Source organism: Rhinolophus sinicus, chromosome 18, assembly GCF_057876585.1.
Source record: "Rhinolophus sinicus isolate RSI-liver-muscle chromosome 18, RSI-T2T, whole genome shotgun sequence".
In the NCBI taxonomy this organism is placed as follows: Eukaryota; Metazoa; Chordata; class Mammalia; order Chiroptera; family Rhinolophidae; genus Rhinolophus; species Rhinolophus sinicus.
This window is the reverse complement of record NC_142518.1, coordinates 35,675,783-35,695,960: the sequence shown is the minus strand read 5'-3', so window position 1 is coordinate 35,695,960 and position 20,178 is coordinate 35,675,783. Positions and strand designations below refer to the sequence as shown.

Here is a 20,178-nt window from a genome sequence, read left to right as displayed (position 1 = left end):
ATTTCCATGAGGGAATAAATCCAGTGAGGCCTCAAGCAGTGCCTGACTGTTTCAAGCATTTTCAAAAGTTTTTAGAGCCTAGGTTCGAGATCCAACAGTAGACACGATGAGAATTATTTCAGCTTTCCTTTCTTCAGAGAATTGGCACTTCCCTTTTTATTTCTCCTGGCACTTCTGACTAAAGAACCACTCTATTTACCCGTCAAGTGGTTTAGACTTCACTCAAAAGTATTTGGTTCTCTTTTATGGATAATATACAAAGGGAGAGGATTACTGATATTGATTGTGGGTTTATATTGAGGTATGTCCCAGGCATTCATTTCAAAATGAGTTCCTCACTAGCAGTGGCAGCTCTAGCACTTCTATTAAGGAAGGAGAGAGGGGCTGCATCTAATTGGAATTTGCAGGTGAGGCAGGCATAGGAAGCCATTCTGGGTCTTGCTTGAAGTTGCATTTGCACATCAAAGATATTATTTTTATTCAATTTATTGTAGGGGGATGGCTGGAGAGGGGTGAGAGCTGGTGGAGGTTATTGGAGAGGGTAAAAGCCCCCACCCCTCTTCCTCATCACCTTTAGGGTCACAGATGCTTACTGGACTGGTAGGATTAAAGAGAGAAAAGCTCCCAGCTGACCTTTCACTCTATGTTACAGTCCCAGGTCACAATCAGAGTCAGGTCTAGGATTGCTTCTACATACAGCTCTGAGATTAAGTTGGTTTGGGGCTCTCCTTTTCTTCCTCTTCTCTGCCTCTCCTCTACCCAATCCTTCATCTAGTTCCTGCTAATCTGTTTCTCAGTTCAACTTGGCAAATATTTATGGAGGATACTCTGTGAGCTCAGCATTCTCCTAGGCAATGGAGGGATATAAGGATGAACTGATAAATGCACAAGATGTGAATTGACATGAGTTCAGGTTGGGAAGTCTTCCAGGCTCATTTACATTTTAATTTGTGACTACTGAAGACCAAAAGCTTTAAGACAAAGGGAGGAAGCTATTATAACCCAACAACTGGACGTGGAATTGAATCAGTTGAGCATGTTAGGTGTTGGGGGTACATCCTGCACCTTTTAAAGTCCTGCACCACCTAGGTATCACATAATCTCAAAAAAAAAAAAAGAGCAAAATCTCCAAGATTCTTTGAACATACATGTTCAGGTTCTGTGACTCTGTGATTCTCAGTTGTAGCTGAGTCTCATCTTGGAGGAGCCATTACATTAGGTACATTCTCAGGATTCCTTCCAATTCCGGGATGATTCTACCCTGCTGTTGTCCTTTATGTACAGAGATGACTCTGCCCATCATTCTTAAACAGTCTACACTTGTAAGGGCCTACCTCACTCCAATATGACTTCATCTTAATTACATTGGTAAGGACTCTGATTCCAAATAAAGTCACATTCACAGTTACCATAGGTTAGGACTTCAACATATCTTTTTGGGGAACACAATTCCACCCACAACATCTGGTAACCAACAATGTTTGTCTATGTTTAGGAATAAGGCTTCGATTGGCAGCCAAGAAACAGACCAAAACAAAATGGTCCACAGGGGAGGAAACCATGATCTGACTAACCTTATGTGCTTATTACTTGTGCTAACCAGTCCTACATGTATTCACCCAATCACATTGCCTTTAGTCTCTTTCTTTCTTCCTTTCTTTCTTTCTTTCTTTCTTTCTTTCTTTCTTTCTTTCTTTCTTTCTTTCTTTCTTTCTTTCATCATGGAATAACATGGTTAAATATTTGGGGCTGGGAAATTTATGGGAAGATCTGGATGAGAAAAAAGGTACTTTCCTGTGTGTAAGGTAAATATTGAGGTATTTATCAGTTTATCACACACCCAAAAAGCTAAAAGAGAGCTTACTGAAGGATATATTACAAGTATTCAGGTTTATATTTAGCTTTGAATTATAGTTGAGCATGTTACATATACACCCACATACACATGCATATTTTTAAGTAATTTAGCTTAGTGCATCAACATTTCAATCTGAGCATTATACAGGTGGTATTGTCTTTATTACCATTGTCTTGTGAGATAAACTGGTGGCATATTTCCCAAGCACAAGGAAACCAATTACAGCAATTGGCATCCTGTAAATTTGAATCAATGATATAGCTCACTAATCCCAATCAACCAAAATGAAGAAACTTAGTTCATGCTTTTCTTACAGCTAGAAGAGGAAACTGGCAAAAGAGCTGTCCCCTCATCTCCCCTTCCCCCGTAAATCATCTCCAGGCCTGCAATTCTCAGTTTTCATAGGAAAGAAAGGAGAAAAGACTATGCATTCTGTTCAGGCTCACTGTGAGTTATAACACAGCAAAAGAGTAAATGAACAAAAAAATTCTTAAAATAATTATCAGGCGAAAATTTCTCAAGAAGGGAAAGCTAATGCATTATAAAACTCTTTGTGCTGGGGTAAGGATCAGGATGGGAGATGCCGGACAGAATTAAGCTGTTACAACAAACTCTTGTTTTGTTTTAGCCTCACTGTTTTGAATTTGGACTGATCATTAGCATTCCCCTTTTCACAGGTCTACATCGGATGTTCACATCTGTCGTTATCAATGTCAGACATTAAAAAAAACAAACTTGAAAACAAATGGAGGTGACAAAATTCCTTGGAGACAGCAGGAGTGTCTCCACTTTGTTATTTAAAAATCAGTGAAAAATTCTCAATAGCACAGGAACTAAAAGGGAAATGTGAAATCTAACAGTGTTTGGTCAATGGAGCAAGGGATTGTAGTGGTGAAAGAAAATACAGATAAAGTTATTTGCACTGTGCTTTTTAAATATCTCTTAGCATAATTCAGGCTTAGAAAGGATCTCAATTGTAATTTTGTTGGCTTAGTTTTGACCTGAACAAAACGGATTTGCTGGTTTTGTTTCTTTTTATTCAAATGGAACACAGTCTCCTGGTTTTGAGAAATTTGATTGTTATCTCTTAGTTAGAACCATGCCTGATGAAGTACTCTTTCCAATTTTGAATGTTTAATTATGCTGGATTCTTACCAAAGACCTCAAGGGAGACTTAACTTGAAGGACAAAGATGATTGTCAAGTGAACTGTAGATTAGGGTCTGATTCTTTGGTGGAAGTTCAATGAAAATAGTTTAGGCAAAGATAGATTCAATAAAGCATACCAAAAGAAATAAAATACTATTCTGGGAAATAATCAAGGCAAAGCAAACACACAGGAACTCATTAAAGAAGCAGCCAATGAGCAATTCATAACCAATATCTGATATATAACTTAAGACTCAAAGGTCACTTAATATCAACTCTATTGCAACACACATGTGCTGAAAGAATCTGGCTGGCAATTATTCTTGAGTTTGACTTGGCTGTTTTTATTTCATAGATGTGTTTCTCCAGAGGCACAAAATATATGGAAGAATAAAACTGGATTTATCAGAAGCATTTACTTGGATTAATTAGATAATAAAAGCATTTTCAAATTGCTAATTTACTAAGCAAAGTCACTAGAATGCAGAATTATTTTACTTTTATTATGATGATCAAAAGAGATAAACTGCAGGCCTAGACACAAAACCAAAGCAGAGAGAAGAGAGGCAGCAGTTATTCTTTGTATAATTACTGGTATTTGTCATTCTTGCCTTGAAAAGGGGATCATCAGTTTTTCTAAAGACTTTTCTTTGCTTCATAGCCTCTTTTTTTTCAGAATGTTGTTTATCATCCACATTGTCCCATTTACCCAGCAACAAATACACTACGAATATACTTTTCATTAGCCAATTTAATGAATTTAATTTTCGTTCAGAATGTTAATTAAAAAGTGTATATTTCATTCTTATAAGGGTTAAACTAAAAAAACAAACACTTGGTTCTCAAGTGTTAGGTTAAATTACTGAAAGCATAGTTGAAAATCAGGGTTAATCATTGTGAAATTTAGTATCATGAGCCTGGAGTTGATTGTGATAACAATTATAATTAATTTTCCTATCCCTTTAAGAAAACAAAGTCTCGAAAATTATGACACCTATAATTTTATTTATATTTAAGGAGAAAATTTTGAAGAAAACAAATATAAGAGGAAACAAAGGAAGTTTGCCTTAAAGAGAAAAACACTAAAGAAAAAGCTGCTAGTACGTCAGATATTCTATCATTAGAAAATGAATGAGAATTTTATTATTTCTTGGATTTTAAAAAATCTGTCCTTTGCCAAACATAAGTATGTTGCCAATCTGGAAGAAACAGGATCCATTTTCTATATAACCACATTTAATAATTTCCATGAAATTGACATTTTAGAAGTACGGCCAAAAGCCAAATTAAAACGTATAGGTTCTAGCCCTAAATTCTGAGACCGTTTTCTTAAGAAAGACCTAAAGGACACTTTAAAACAAACCCAATTAGTATAATTACAGAGGGTTTAAATAACATGCACACTGTATTTACTTCTGTAAAACACAGCTGTTTTGTTATATTTTGCTATTTTTTAAAAGTAGAAATGTGGCCATATATAAAGTAACTTTTAAAGAATGAATCTGCATCATTAAAATTTTTAAAGCCCTTACAACTGGGAAATCCTATATTCATGCCTCTGAATATTGCTGCAGTTGTATCAAGGAAAGCAGCACATCCAGGTATTTAATATAACAGAAACAAGGCACAGGCAGCAACTTGTATCCTCTGGCAGTTGACATGCTAATTTCTTCGCCTCCGCTCTCAGGCTCACTCCACCCCACTTCACCAACCCCCACCCCCCCCTGAGACACGAGGAACCCTCAGGGCCCTGGAAGGTGCCTCGCGGGGAGTGAAAAGACGCCGGAAGAGCGAGGGCAGAGCACGCGGTGCCTACACCCTTGGCCTCGAGGTGAGTGCTGGCGGCCGCGGCTGGCTGGGGTCGAGAGGAGACGGTGAAGGAGCGCAGGGTAGAGGTGGACCACCCCCCTCTTTGCGGGAGTTGGGATCTGCTGCCTGAGGCGTGGGGCCCGCAGCCCCCGCTGGGCCCCGGCAAGGATGGGCGGGCAGGGGGCGGAGCGCCGGGCGGCGGGAAAGGGGCGGGGAGGACAGCTCAGGCTCATATGGTGGCAGAACCTGCCGGCGAGGTGGGAGACTCACCGCGAGGAGGAAGGGAAGTGAAGACCGCGGCTGCGGGGTACTGAGGAGGCGCTTGGAATCCAGAGGTCAGGCCGCTTTCATCTCCTTCTGCAGCGGTGTTGGCGGAGGCGGCGGGCGCACCGGCCGCAACCGCGACCCTGCGCGCAGGTGGGCACTCCCGAGATTGGCGTTCTGCCCCATCCCGGGCCGCTGCGTGCCGGATGCCCTCTCTTCCATGCCACTGAGCTCGGGGACGAGGGCTGGGCAGGTCTGGGAGCAGAAGGAAGGTGCACGGCTCCTTGGTGTGCACGCTTGTGCGCGCGCGCTGTGCTAGGTAGGGAAGAGGTGCGGAAAAGCTTCCTATCGGGATTTTCTCCCTCGGGTCTCACTGTCCCTACCCTGACCTTCTGACGAGTTGAGCATCCGAGCAGCTTTGGAGGACTGCAACCCCTTCCCCCTGTCCACAATCTCGGTGGTGGGTGTAGTTCGCCCGGCTCTTCACACAATCCACACCCGGCAACCATCAGGACGCCCCCTCCTCTGGGCCGGTGGGACTGTAGGAACCTTGGGAGAAAAGATAGTGGTGGCGGGACCAGCCGGAGCGTATACTAGGAAGGCAGGAGTTACTGGAGTATTGTTTGACCCGGACCATGTCTGATCCCGCGCACTCCCTCGCGCTTTCAGGGCCAGAGTGTGTGTGTGTGTGGCGGGGGGTGGGGGGGCGGTGGAATAGGTTTGCTGAACTTATCTCCGAAGGCTGACTACACATGCACTTGGCGCCTTGTGCACATTTGGACAAGGGTTTAATGGAGACATGTGGGAGCAGGATTGGTTGCTGGCTAGCCCCCCAAAAAGCCTCTTGAGATGACCCAGCGCATGTTCCTGGTTGGGAAGGAACGTAGAATGTGAGTGTGTGTGATTGTCCGTCCTAGGTATAAAGAGAGTGGCTCAAGGAGACGTGATTTTCTTGGATTTCCTGCAATTCCTTTAAACCAAAATCAGTCTTTCGGGAGTTAAATTACCGGTAAGTGGGGACCGGTCTGTGGTGGGGATATAAAGGCTCCCGGGTTTGCGGGGTAGCGGCTTGGAGGATTTGCTCCCTGGGTGGCTTCTGGCCCTATCTCACCTAGGGGGTGGGGGTGGGGTGGGAGTTGCGGTCGTGAATGTGTGTTTGGTTTAAGGTGCTGGAGCTAGGGTACTTTTCCTGAATAGACTGTAACTCGGGAGGTAAAAAGCTGTGCAGCGCAGTCTGTTATTCCAAATTAACTCTAGAATCTGTGTCTTTCAATGCTTCTGTCCTCTCTTCTCCTCACACACCCTCGTGTGATCTACCTGTCTTTCTCTTTCTGTCTCTCTTCCGCACCCCCCCCCCCCCGTGTGGCCTACTTGTCTTCTCTTTCAAATCTCAGTCTCTCTTTTTCAAATTTCTCTTTCTCTATTTCCTCTCTCTGTCTCTCTCTGTCTCTCTCTCTCTGTCTCTCTCTCTGTCTCTCTCTGTCTCTCTCTCTGTCTCTCTCTGTCTCTCTCTCTCTCTCTCTCTCTCTGTCTCACCCCGGTTGGGTCTATTATTCTAAATTAACTCCAGATCTCAATCTCTGTCTCTGTCAAATCTCAATATCTCTCTTGTTCTCTCTCTCCCTCCAGATCTGTCTTTGTCTCTCTCTGTCTCTGTGTGTCTCTTGCGTCCGAACACACACACAAAAACACAACCTCGTATCTCATGGCTTCTTTGACTCACTGGTAGTTGATTGTGGATCATTACTCATTTCTTGTTCTCATGGATTTTTATTAATCTGACTTTTAAGAAAAAGATCTCATTGAAATCTGGGGTATGAGAAAGACCTTTGAGCACTCATTCACATTCAAATTAGGAATAGGCAAGTATGATGAAAATAACTCCACCTAACTGCTGTTTATATTGGACAAAGCTCTAGTTCTTGTTAGAATCAGTGTTATAAATTGATATTTTACAACCATGTGACAAAGTAACTTTTGCCTGGATCTCTCCCTTTCTCTTTGTGGTAATTTACAGAATTCTTGATTACTCAATCCACAGTGTCAAGTTATCTTCTAATTTTATTAAACAACAGGTCTTGAAATGATTGTAGGTTGGCATGCGGATGGGTTCGGTGACTCCATCTAGAAGTGATCAGAGTGATGTTGATCTGAGACTTATGTATATATTTATTTTTAAATAATTATCAAACCATTGGGGGAGGAGGGGTTCCTTACAAATTAACCACACACAGTTCTTGGAGCAAATATTTTACCACTTTCTTCCCAGTTTTCCCTGTTAGATGCCTAGAAAAGATTCCGTATGATTGAATAATACATGGTTTATTTCCCTTTTATGTCTACAGGTGGCAGTGTAGAAGCCAAAACGGACAATTCTAGAAGTAGTTTCTGAAAAATAAAAGTGAATATACATGAGTAAGCAAGCACAAGAATCTAAAAAACCACAGGTATGTAAAACAATTAAGCCACCTATCTGGCTTTATACTTACTGCATTCCTGTATCTTGGACATTTATATAGACTTTTATGAAGTGAAACATTTTGAGGTATTCTCAAAGGAGAAAACAAATGTATTCTATTTCAGACAATGTATTTAAATAAAAATACCGCATGTCATCATTACATTACTTTTTATTGTTCTAAATTGGAAACATGGAAACATTGATTTTCTACTGCGAGCATGTGGCTTTGCATTAACCAGTTGTTGCTTGATACTTGCTTTTAAAAACAACTTTACCTGATGCTGTATAAAACTGCCAATCTGAATAATTTCATTTGGGACACTTAACAAAGTCACCCTGTTGAGCCAACATAACAATATCTGCTTTTTACAAAAACTGCATGCGTCTCACTGTTGACATTGCACTCAGAATACCAAGGCATTAGGCGGCTTCTTTTAAACCAGCCCTTATGTTCTTAACTATTTCATTATTTTTCTCCTACCTTGCTGCTTTTTCTAAGCCCATCCTGTAAGGTACCTTCATAATTCACCCACTTGACTGAACTAATGACAGGTTTAACATGGGATCAAAGACTAGGTCAAAAAGGTTACAGTGTGACACAATTGAAGAGAATTTGCCTGATTATCATTAAAACGTAGTTTTACATATTAAGGCCCTTTTTTATTAAAGTATAGTTGACATACAGTATTATATTAGTTTCAGGTGTACAATACAATGATTCGACATTTCCTTATGATGTGATTACCAGAATAAGTCTAGTAACCATTTGTCACCATACAAAGTTATAATAATAAGGTGCCTTTCACCAACTGGGTAGTACACTGTTATGAATGGCAGGAGAAGCCAGAGGGGAAAAACGTTCACCTTTGTGGATTTTTATTTTCCTTTCTTAGAATGGGTGGGGTGGGCATAGCTAATGGTGCTCTCACAGGGAAGACAAAGTTACTATGTTGGCTGTAAAAAGGGCAGGCATCAAAATGGCTGTTAGGGATAATGAAGCTCTCTTTCCTCAGGGGGTGTATGCATTCATTACAGTTCTAGAATGTGGTGATATCTTGGGATTTTTGACATTCTGCGTTTACAGCTGAGGAGGGATTTGTTTAGCCCCTGCCAATGAGGGTGTAAAACAAAATCAGGTGCCATTGTTGAAGCTTAAAAAGATTAAATTGGACACTTAACCAGGAGAAAGCAAATTGGGAGCTCTGGTTCAAAGTATAGACTCAACTAAAGACGGAAAGGTTCTATTGTGAATAGTGCTGCAATAAACAAGTGTGCATATATCTTTTCCAATTAGTGTTTTGGGATTTTTTTTTTGTAAATAGAAGTGAAATTGCTAGGGCATAAGGTAGTTCTATTTTTAATTTTTTGAGGAACCTCTGGACTGTTATGCTAAGTGAAATAAGGCAGAGAAGGACATACCATATGACCTCACTTATATGTGGAATCTAAAGAACAAAATAAAACAAACAGATACAAAGAACAAAGTGATGGTTGCCGGATGGGATGGGTGTTTGGGAGCTGGGTGAAAAAGGTGAAGGGATTAAGAAGTATAGATTGGCAGCTGCAAAGTGGTCATGGGGATGGTAGGGTGTAACATAAGGAATATACTCAATAATGTAAATGGTGTCAGATGGGTACTCGATTTGTTGGGGTGATAGATGGGAGGGGGGTTAGGGGGCTGGGTGAAAAAGGTGAAGGGATTAAGTACAAATTCAAAATTGTCATGGGGATGATGAAGTACAGCATAGGGGGAATATAAATAATGTAATAACTACGTAGAGTGCCAGGTGGGTAATAGACTAATTAGGGGATCACTTTGTAAATTATTTAAATGTCTGACCACTATGCTGTACACTTGAAACTAATATATAATACTGATTGTCAACTGTAATTGAAAATAAAAAAGTGACAAAAAAAAGATTTGACTTGTAAAGACTTCATCATGGATGTGAAGTGGCTTCAGGAAAACTTGTGAATGGTTAGGAACATGTAAGTTTACACTGCATGGGACCTAGATTCATGATCTGACTCAAGAAACAGGGAATTAACTAATCATCCCTCAGTGTGTCGAAGACAAGTGGGGTCTAGTCTTCTAAGCCAGAGAGGAAAAGAGCAGACTTGAGATTTTATTATTTTTTTAAATTATAGCATTCTTTTTAGAGACATTAGGTGCTTTAGAAATTTTATTTTTGACGTGTAACATACATATAAAATGTAAAATGCATTAATCAAGTGTACTATTCAATGAAATTTTACATGTGTATATGCCCATATGATCACCCAGGTCAAGGTACCAAACGTTTCCAGCACCCCAGAAAATTTCCTCCTCTTTCCCCTTCTGATCAGTTTCATCCTACTTCCAACCTGAAGGTGGTAGCCACATTATGATTTTTTTCACATTGTGGTTTTTAAAAACTTCATCAACTAGTTTTGTCTGTTAAGTTCCATTTAAAGACTATCATATAGAAGGGACTCTTGTGTATGTCTTTAACACAACATAATGCCTATGAGATTCATTCATGTTATAGTGTGTATTTGTAGTTCATTAGTCTATTGTAGTAATTCCATTGTATGGATATACCACAATTTGTTTATCCATTCTCCTGTTGGGTCTTTGGATTGTTTCCAGTGTGGCTAATATGAGTAAAGCAGCTAAGAATATTTTTGTTTATTGGTGCACATACCCACTCGTTTCTCTGAGCATATAGCTAGGAATAAATTGCAAGGTCATAGAGTAGACTTATCTATATAATATAGCTTTAGTAGATATTATCAGTTTTCCAAAGTGCTTGTACCAATTTAAATTCTACAAGTAGTGTACAAGAGTTTCAGTTGCTCTATATTTTCACTAACACTTGGTTTTGTCAGTCTTTTTAATTTTAGCTGTTTGGGGGTGGGTGCATAGTGATATTTCCTTGTAGACTTAAAAATTTTTAACAAATTTTTAATTTATATTTTAATATACAAAATACAAAATTTAACATAACTATTTTTAGATGTACAGTTGGTGCTATTAAGTACATTCACATTGTTGTGTAACCATCATCACCATCCATCTCCAGAACTCTTTTCACCTTGGAAAACTGAATCTGTGCCCATTAAACAGTAAATCCCATTCTGTCTTTCCCCAACTCCTGGGAGTCAACATTACCATTCTACTTTCTGTCTCTGAATTTGACTGTTTTAAGTAACTCATACAAGTAGAACCATAGAATATTTATTCTTTGTGACCCGCTTATTTCACTTAGCAATAATGTCCTTAGGATTCATCCATGTTGTAACGTGTGTCAGAATTTCCTTTTTAAGGCTGAATAATTCATTGTATGCCTATAGCACATTTTGTTTATACATTTGTTGGTGGGCACTTGGGTTTCTGCCACCTTTTAGCTATTTTGAATAACTGCTGCTATGAAGATGTGGGTACAAATACTTCTTAGACTCTGCTTTCAATTTTTTGGGTATGTACCCAGAAGTGGAATTGTTAGATCATATAGTAATTCTATTTTAATTTTTTGAGGAACCACCATCCTGTTTTCCATAGCTTCTGCACCATTTTATATTTTCAATAAAGTACAAGTATTACAGTTTTCTCTATCCTTGCCAATACTTGGTATTTCCTGGTGTGTTTTTTTTTAATTGTTATAACAGCCATCTTGATAGGTGTGAAGTGATCCTTCTGGTTTTAATTTGTTTCCTCGTGAGTAATATTGTTAAATGCCATTTCATAAACTTATTGGCATTTGGATATCTTGTCAAATTCCTGTTAAAATCCTTTGCCTATTTTTGAGTTGTATTTTTAAAAGAATTTCAGAGTTCTTTTATATTCTGCATGAGCACTTTGTCAGAAACTATAAATATACTTAAATTAAGTGCCCTAAGTATAAACATTGGGGATGTTCTTTGTTGCAGCAGGTGCTGGAGAAGGGGTTTGAAAAAGTTTTTCAATAAGATACATGGACACAGAAGCTGTCACTCAAGTGGCCCTTGTCATTGTCTACCTCCAACACTGATTATGTCCTCGGGGCCCCTCTAGAATGGGCCCTAGGGAAGAAACTGGTAATGACTTCGCTAGAGGAAAGAATGTGGCAAAATAGATGGGTATCCACGTTTCCTTAATTCATAATACATAAATGCTGAATCATCCTTTTCCTCCTTTCTTTCAACCCCAAGGAAGGTTGCTGCTATTTGGTGCTGCTTCTTTCCTTTGCCTCTGAAATATCAATGTCCCTCAGGATTCTGCCATTTATTAGCTGTCTCTTCTCTGCATATTTTCTGTAAATGCCCTGTGTTCATGTTCACTTTCATGTCTTCAGCTGTCCCTCTCCCCTCTGCCCTGTGTTCTAAAGTCTCCTTAGGTCTTTGTGTCCTGCTCCCAACACCTATCCTCAACATAACATCCAGATCGGTACCCTTATCTGCCTGCTGGACATCTTCCACTAGATAGCCCAAAGGTAACTTTAAAAAATACTTGTTCCTCTCCTGTCTGCTATTCTGCTTTCCTGCCTTAATTAATATACCTGCCATTAATCTAGGATCCCAAAGTAGAAATTTTTGTAATGTCCCTGGCACTCCCATACAACCTATATGACCCTCACAGCCTATGTTTGGTTGTCAAGGCTGCTGGGTCTTTTTTCCTGTCGCTGAAACATCTTTCAAAGCATCTTCCCTGCCCCATATTCACTGTCTCATGGCTCGGGTTCCCTTTAGGGTTGTAGTGAAAGCCTCCCAACTGATCTCCAAGATTCTTGCCTCTAATCCTCCACTTGTCATCAGTTTTCTTTTCCTAAAACAGATTTAATTATGTCATTTCCTACTTTAAAATGATTTGTAGCTCTCCACGGCCTACAAGATGCATTCAAATCCCTTAGCGTGATTTACAGTATGACACCCTTCATTATTTGCCTTCAACCTGCTTTTCCTGTTCCATTATCTGCCATTTCCTCCCCACACGCCATCTGTCCCAAACTATTTTCCATTCTTAGAACATTCCTTGAGTTCTTTCCTGCACCTGCTTTTGCACATGCTGTTTCTTTTAAGATTTTTATTGGGGAAGGGGAACAGGACTTTATTGGGGAACAGTGTGTACTTCCAGGACTTTTTTCCAAGTCAAGTTGTTGTCCTTTCAATCTTAGTTGTGGAGGGCGCAGCTCAGCTCCAGGTCCAGTTGCCGTTGCTAGTTGCAGGGGGTAGGGGGCGCAACCCACTATCCCTTGCAGGAGTCTAACTGGCAACTTTGTGGTTGAGAGCCCGCCATTTGGGAGGCAGCTCAACTCCAGGCAGGTGCTGTGTTCAATCTTAGTTGCAGGGGCCAGAGCCCACCATCCCTTGCCGGGACTCGAGGAGTTGAACCGGCAACCTTGTGGTTGAGAGCCTACTGGCCCATATGGGAATCGAACCAGCAGCCCTTGGAGTTAGGAGCATGGAGCTCTAACTGCCTGAGCCACCGGGCCGGCCCACATGCTGTTTCTTTTGATATCCATTCCTGTCCACTGGTGACTTAATATTTTTTCTTTAAAAACCAGCTCAAATGTGACTTTGAGCGAGCCTTCCTATCTTCTAAGTAGACCTTATTTTATTCATACTTGTAGTGTACTTAGAGGAGATGACTCTCTAATTGGAGGTACTATTACATATTAATTTCTGTAACCCCAGTAACTACTGAGAACACTACTTAAAATAGTGAAGACACATAATAAATATTCAATGAACGAGTAATTCATGATGAATCCATTCCTTACTATGTTAGTGAGCTTTTGCTGCTTAACAAACCACACAGCATCAGTTTAACAAACTGATGTTTGCTGCTTAACAAACCACACAATATAAGTAAATACCAGCATTTACTTAGCTCTTGGTAACTGTGGGTTGGCAATTTAGGCAGGACTCATCTGGAGAGTTCTTTGTAGCTGGGCAGATTTTCTGCTGGGTGGGTTGGGGGACTGGCCATTCTAGGATGGCCTCAGCTCTCCACATGGTTTCGAATTAACCAGGCTTGTTTACACCATGGGAGGCAGGGCTCTAAGAGAGTGAGGAGGCATGGCATGTAAGGCCTCTTGAGGCATAGGCTTGCAACTGGCACAAGGTTACTTACTTCCTCTGAATTTTAGCTAAAATGAGTCACAAAGCCAGCCCTGATTGAGGAGGTAAAGAAATAGATTTCATCTCCTAAAGAGAGCAGGTTTAGTAATGTTACAAGGAGCACAGATAGAAAGAGGAGAGTAATTGCAGCTGTTTTTTTACAAGTAATCTACTACACTTACCTAGGAGCAGGAATATGGGATTAGACCAGGCTTGGTCCAGAGGGTTGATTCCACTTAGGTCACAAGCAGGCAGGACAGTTTTGACCCTGACTAATTTATTCTAACTACATCTAAGATGAACCTGATTAAGGTGGCCCCATGGTTCCTAGCATCCTTCTTTGTCCTTTTATCCAAAGCATATTTAAGAGAGCCCAAGTTTCCTTTTGGCCATGATGAAGTACCATTGGTGCTGGGATGGGGAAATTGCTCCTCAGTACTGGAGAAAGGAGAAACATCCCTTTCCTCTTCATTCTGGAAGTTGCTGTAGATCTTGGACATTGGGGACCTTCTTATTATGGAGCGCCCTTGAATATTTGCCTTTTATTTGTCTCTGGCATCCAATTTAGAAGGCATTTGGGGAAAGGAAAATGTCAAGAAATGAAAGATCTGATCTGATCCATTTGGGGCTGTTTATCTGTTTTCCCTCACCATGTGTGAAAATTGAAGATACCCTCCTACTGAGAAACAGTAGTAGTTTACCCAGTCTTAATGTTTGTGTGCTTTTCCAGCTGTTAATAAACTATTCAGAGTGGAAACATGAATTTAAATATTTCTGATTTACTACCTATTAAAGAATCCTTTTTAAGTAGTGGAGTACATTAGGAGGAAGTAATCACAATATAATATAGTTTAGTTGAAATATAAGTTGAAGTGTATACTAGTAAACACACTTAGAAAAACATACATGAAATGACCCCAATTTTCCAGAGGTAGAAGAGTAACCAAGGATAGATTTGAGTTTTTTCCAGAACTTGGTTTTAGTACACATCTATGTTTCAGTAGAGCTGTTAGAAGTAGTTAACGAAAACATACATTTTACCTCATTAGAGCTCATTTCCACTAATCTTAGAGATAGTGATAAGCTGTGAAGTGAACAAAAAGCATAAAAGAGGAGGCACTTAAAGGGCCTTAAGACCCCTTATGACCTCTTAATCTGTGTTTTCCTCCTGCCACTCCTAGATTGGCCACCAACACAATTAGAGGCATGAAAAATCCACAATTATTCTGACAGAGTAATTCTGTCAGAATAGCAGATGTGCTACTACTTAAAGTGAAAATACAACTTACGTTAAAAAAATCTTAAATTTTCTTATGGTATATTTTTCCTTTTATTTTTAAGATTAGTTCATATCTTACTATACCCTATTTATATAGATCAGATTCTAATTGAATTTATTGCATTTCCTGTTTATTTAAAATGACAACATAAATTCAAATGCCCATAGTTTAATATTTTTAGAAGATCATGACAATTTTTATTTTGAAAATCTGTATTTTTACTTCAGTAATTTATCGAATCAAAGAATTTTAAGAGATTGAAATAGAAAACTGAGATAACATTTACAGGTAATGCTGTTTTTGTAAAAGCTAGTTTGATAATAGACAATAGTGTAAAATATTCTATAATCCCAATATGTTGCATAGTGTGAATTCTACCTAAATTATAATTTACTGAATTTACATAGTTTTTAAGTACTATACCGTGTGGAGGGAGGAAGGAGAGTGAGGGGGAGGGAAGAAGGGAGGAAAGGAGGTAGAGAGAACACACACATCCTGCTTTGTAAGGTTAAAATATAAGTGTAGAGCTGATATTTATTTAAGTAGTGACTTGAGTTACATAAGACGATTACTAGTTAAGTACTTAACATTGAGGAAGCTTGTGATAGTGAACTAATGAATTCAAGGTGCCACACTGAATGGTGTTAAATGGCACACTGGGCTTTTCAATGGGGATTTAAAAACATACACATTTAAGAAGGACTAGATAGAATCACTCTCCTATAGTTTGACTACTAATCCCCACATTGGAAAATATTTAAAATGATTTGTCTGTTTTGTTTTCTTTTTTTTTATAAATACTGTGTTTTTGTTCCTGATTAATGATGATAGTAAACAATTTCTTACTGTGCCACTGTCAGTATTTTGGGTTTTTTGAAGGGAGTCTTGGGCACAGGTTGGGATCTGGGGCTGCAGAGGCTGGTTAGCTCAGTTGTGTGTACAGGAAGATCTTGGACTGTGGACAATGAAAACAAAAATAAAACATGGCACGTATTTGAGCAGGAAAATATAATGGAGGAAAACAATGGAGTCTTAATGAATTTTCTAGAGAGGAAAAGTATGGCTATTTTAGCTAATCATGTTGCCTCAGATTTCTGCAGGTGAAATAACATTTTTCCTCAAAATGCCTGGCGAGTAAAAAGTCAGTGGGCACTGTGGGAACACCTTGTGCCTTGGTGATAATCTATTCAGAGGATCGCTGTTTACTTTATATTGGGGGCTGCTATATAATTTACTCAGCGCTTGCCATGTTTTGTACTAAGCATTCAACATTCACAAGTCCAGTGTGGTTTTCCTTATATTCATCCTGTTTTGGTCTGTTGAACTTCTTGAATTTGAAGGTTGATGATGTCTTTCATCAGTATTGGCATATTCTCAGCCACTGTCTCTTGAAATATTGCTTCTGCCCTCTTCTGTTCTTCTTTCAGGCTATCCAATTAATGTGGTCAGAAGACCCTTGCATGTTTCTTACAATCTGTTTTTTTTTTCTTTCCCTTTTTCTACTTGGGTTTTTTTTTTTAATTACAAATTCTTTTTTTAATTGGGGACTATTGGGGAACAGTGTGTTTCTCCAGTGCCCATCAGCTCCAAGTTGTTGTCCTTCAATCAGGTTGTAGAGGGCGCAGCTCAGCTCCAAGTCCAGTCACCGTTCTCAATCTTAGTTGCAGGGGTTGCAGCCCACCATCCTATGTGGGAAATGAACCAGCAACCCTGCTGTTGAGAGCTTGGGCTCCAACCAAGACATCCGGCTGGCCCTACTTGGGTTTTAATATGGGTATTTTCCATTAACCTTAATCTTTCAGTTTACTAATCCTGCCTTGCTCTGTATAGTCCGCTTTGAACCCATCCAATGAGTTAATTTCAGATATTTTTCTAGGATATCCTTATGATGTTTAAATATAGGTTCTTGTTCTCTTTGAAATTCTCCATATTTTCATCAATTTCTTCCTTTTTTTCCAATTATTCAGCAAATTAATCCATTATTTTAAAGGTCTTGTTTATTGAATCCAGTAATCTGGAGCATCTGTGAGTCAGAATCTATTATCTCTTTCTCTTGAATATTGGTTATATTTTCTTGCAACTTTTCTCATGTCTAATTTTTGTTTTATTTTATGTCAGACATTGTGTGTGAAAGAAACTTACTAGTACCTCTTCAGAGAGGATTTCCTCTTTTTCCTCTGTTAGGCAAATATAATGAGGAGCTGATATCTTCACTCCAACAGGAATTGAGCTAAGTCAAGGCCAGGTTGCAGTTTTAGGAAGACTCAATCTAGCTATGGTTGTTTGTGTTCCTCAGGCATGACTCTAGACTTTTGATTGGAAATGTATTAATCAATGTTACCTATTAACCCAATAAATTTAATGCATTTAAAAAATTAATTTATTAGTTCCAGGTATACAAAACAAGATTGATTAGACCTTTACATACCTCATAAAGTGGTAACCCCAACAATAAAAAAAAATTTTTTAAAGAAAACCTAGAGGATCTTTGTCTTCTTAACCCTGAAAAACTATGGAGATTAAATTTTGCCCTTTGGAGGTCTTGATCTTAGCCTCCTGTCCCCTAATTTCAAATTCTTGCAACTGTCTTGAGAAGCCTGGTTATGTATTTGAGGCAGCACTCCTATTTTAGTAAAAACTTTGTGAAATTGGAAACTTCACTCTGCTATGTAGAGATCTTCAGCCTAATATCTCAGCCCTCTCACAGCTCCAGAACTGAACAAATGGAGTATTTCCCATCTGTCATATTAACCTCTGCATGCTCATTAAAAAAGTATTGTTGGTTTCTTTTTCACAGTAGAAATCCTCTCTTGGTAAGTCTCATTGTCATCAGCCCAAAATTTCCAAGTATTCTTAGGGAAGAAAATCGGTAATAATCTGCTCACCTCAGAAGGGCTCCCCCTTCCTTTGACATTTCTGTCCTAGAGTATCTCATAGTCTAATGGAAGCCTCATACTTTTCGTGAGATGGCAACTGCAATTTCATAATACACATCATTTTCGTGTCCTCATCTATTGTCCTCATGGACTCTTGTTTCAACATTCAACATTTTTCTGCTTCATGATAAAAGTAATTTTGGTAGTAAGCACCTGCTGACTCATTACAGTATTTCCAAAGGAGGAAAATGGGAATACTTAAACAATATGGTCCTATTAAAAATATTTTCATTGCATTTTTTGTTTGAGTTTTCATTTTAATTTGTCTAGAAAACACTTTCTAGGTAGAAGATGGTAATGGAGACAGTTTCAGTTGGTTTGAAACTGTCTCAGATGGGTTCCTTATTGGCTACATGTACTTCGCTTTCTGCTAAAATGAGGCATGACTGTCATTACAAACCCTCCCATTTGTGGGAGAATTTGCTCCAGAGAATTCTAGTACCTACCATTAATGGGCAGCGTCCATATGCTTACACATGTAAAAAGGAGAGAATGAGCTCCTCAAGTTACTTAAATTCGAACCATTTCATTGTTAAGGAGCAATTCTGTTAACTTTTCTCAGAATCTGTGTAAGACCTGGCCAGTGCCAAGAGCCCTAGGGCTGGTGGGAGCCCTGAGTTCTAGTGTTTGCTCTGCCTCCCACAAGCCACTTGTCCCAGAAGTGGCTTCTGTTTTCTAATCCAGAGAATGAGAACATTGAAATAGTTGAATCCTAATCCTTTCTCTCTCTGTCCTTTGGGTTTTAATAATTCATCACTTGTAAATTAAGGTTGTATTTATATTTTAATAAACTATTTTGCCAGGATCAATTAAAGAATAAAACTACGCAGGTTTCTTTTGAGTCATAAGTTTTGTGTTTGTGACACCAAATGGGAAATCTTAGACACTGTGTTAGTGTCTAAGAAAGAATTTTTAAAAACAGGGTTTTTGAGTCCTGAGTACCTGGATTCAAGTCCCAGGTTTGTTATTCATTCATCTGCTTTGGAGCCCGGGGCACATCATCAACCTCTATAAACCTCAGTTTTCTCAACTGGAAAATGGATAGAAGAATACAGTAGCCATGCCTAGTTCACAGGCTGTTCTGAGGATCAACTAAAACGATTCATGTGTGAAAGCTCTTTATAAAGAGTAAAGAGCTCTAAAAACATCAATTATCATAAAGGCTGTAATGACACAGCCTTTGTCAGCAGTAACCATCTGTTTGCTGTGGCTGCCACTATCAAATGTGCCATGTGAAAACGGCCCAAGGGTATTTAAGTGATATGCACCTTAACTTTCCTTCCCACTTCACTTTTTGGGAGTTGGGTTGGTGGGTAGGTAAGCTGACAGTATATATTTAAGGTAAAAGCTCTCCCTGAAGCCACAGAAATGTAGATCTGGAAGACAGTGGGATTATTTTAGCAAATCCACCTCTTTTAAAGATGCAGTTTAGGAAGTTTTACTGATTTACCTAAAGTAACAGCTGCTTCAAGGTAAAAACCACAACTATTAAAAGACCAGTAACTGTTCTCTGTTTAAACCCTGATTTGTTCAATTACTTCTACAATTTTGGTTAAGGACCAAAGTAAATAGATTTCTTTTTTCTTTAAAACATTGGGATTCTTCATTTCGCTTCTGCCTAACCCCCTGATATCTTTCACTTCTCTCTAACTTCACAGCCCCCACTCACATTCTGGTTGTGGTAACCTCTCTCCACTCCAGAGAAGTGTCCTCCGCCTCTCCAAGTCTGCCCCCTCCCCTCATGTGTGCTCTTGATTCTCACCCTGTTTGTCTCCTATGGGATTTATTTTAGCAGTTGTCCTATCTGTGTTCTATATTTTTCTTTCCCTTCCTGCTGGTGGTTCTCCTTGGCCTATGAAGGTGCCCAGGCTTATCGTCTAGAATTTTTTTTCCATCCTATATACTGCTTCTTTTTAATATTTGGCTGCTGGAAAGAGATGGTAGTAAGCAGAGCCACTGCTTTCTCAACTCCCATGCATTCCTTTTTCTTCAAATTTTTTATTGTGGTAAAATACACATAACCTGAAATTGGCCATTTTAACAATTTTTTACTTATACAGCTCAGTAGTATTAAATACATTTACATTGTTGTGCAACCATCTTCACCGTCCATCTCCAGAACTCTTCATCTTGCAAACCTGAAACTCCGTTTCCATTAAACAATTCCTCATCCCCTCCCTCCTTCGAGCATAAATGGTCCTGGCAACCACCATTCTACTTTATAATTTTACCATGTATTCCTTTTGCAGAATTATACAATCATGCTGGCTGGTGCTTGGTGGTATCCCAGAAAATTTATCTCTTGTTCTCCTTCCCCTGCCTCTCTCTTGTCCCTTGCTCTGCC

At 39.3% G+C, this 20,178-nt stretch overlaps 1 long non-coding RNA gene and 1 pseudogene across 3 annotated transcripts in view; one reads left to right on the top strand and one right to left on the bottom strand.

Annotated features, from left to right (window-relative positions):
• The window catches only part of LOC109438214 (putative elongation factor 1-alpha-like 3 pseudogene), a 109,027-nt pseudogene extending 103,809 nt beyond the window's left edge, over nt 1-5,218 (bottom strand). Inside the window, exon 1 of the transcript XR_016019952.1 lies at nt 5,086-5,218. The product of XR_016019952.1 is annotated as a putative elongation factor 1-alpha-like 3 pseudogene (transcript). The remainder of the gene's footprint in view (nt 1-5,085) is intronic.
• LOC141569653 (uncharacterized) overlaps nt 5,096-20,178 on the top strand; it is a 201,553-nt gene continuing 186,470 nt past the window's right edge. For both annotated transcript variants that reach the window (XR_012493365.2, XR_016019953.1), the window contains exons 1-3: nt 5,096-5,232; nt 5,997-6,088; nt 7,425-7,526. This is a non-coding gene — a long non-coding RNA (uncharacterized LOC141569653). The remainder of the gene's footprint in view (nt 5,233-5,996; nt 6,089-7,424; nt 7,527-20,178) is intronic.